General features: G+C 46.2%; 1 pseudogene; it reads right to left on the bottom strand.

Moving 5' to 3' along the window:
- Window positions 1-367: 367 nt before the first annotated feature.
- Window positions 368-863, bottom strand: LOC113457617 (annotated as a pseudogene).

The following is an 863-nucleotide window of genomic DNA, read 5'->3' as shown; positions in this document are numbered from 1 at the left end:
GTGTGTGTGTGTGTGTGTGTGTGTGTGTGTGTGTATCCCTAAGTAAAGTGTCCCCCTGGGGTAGCTGGGACTTGAAAGGTGAAACTGCTACTATGGTAACTGAGATCAAAACCCTGGACCCTAGTCTTGACAAGGACACAGGATTGCTTAAATGTGTTATTTTTTTTTCTTACTTAGTTTTTATTCATAATCATAAACTTAACTCTGCAATCTAGCTAGACTTGAAGGGGAAAGAGGAAAATATGGAACCCAAAGAACTTCAGTGAGAGCTGAGATTACAGGGTACTGCAAGCAGATGGGGCTGGGGTGCTCTCCTGAGCTACAGGAGGAATGGTATGGTGGGTAAGAAGCCTGAAAGTCAAAAGAATTAGAGTTGTCCACAGTCGGAAATGGTGATCTTCTTGCTGGTCTTGCCATTCCTGGACCCAAAACGCTCCATGGCTTCCACAATGTTCATGCCTTCTTTCACCTTCCCAAAAGACCACATGTTTGCCATCCAGCCACTCAGTCTTGGTGGTGCAGATAAAAAACTGGGAACCGTTTGTGTTTGGTCCAGCATTTGCCATGGACAAGATGCCAAGACCTGTATGCTTCAGGATGAAGTTCTCATCCTCAAATTTTTCTCCGTAGATGGATCTGCCGCCAGTGCCATTATGGCGTGTGAAGTCACCACCCTGGCACATGAAACCTGGACTAATCCTGTGAAAGGAAGAACCCTTATATCCAAATGCTTTCTCTCCAGTGCTCAGAGCATGAAAGTTTTCTGCTGTCTTTGGAACTTTGTCTGCAAACAGCTCGAAAGAGACATGGCCCAAGGGCTCGCCATCAGCGGTGATGTCGAAGAACATGGTGGGGCTGACCAT

This window comes from Microtus ochrogaster, linkage group LG3 (assembly GCF_000317375.1).
Source record: "Microtus ochrogaster isolate Prairie Vole_2 linkage group LG3, MicOch1.0, whole genome shotgun sequence".
Taxonomy (NCBI): domain Eukaryota; kingdom Metazoa; phylum Chordata; class Mammalia; order Rodentia; family Cricetidae; genus Microtus; species Microtus ochrogaster.
The sequence above is the reverse complement of the archived record's forward strand: the minus strand, read 5'-3'. Positions and strand labels throughout refer to the sequence as shown.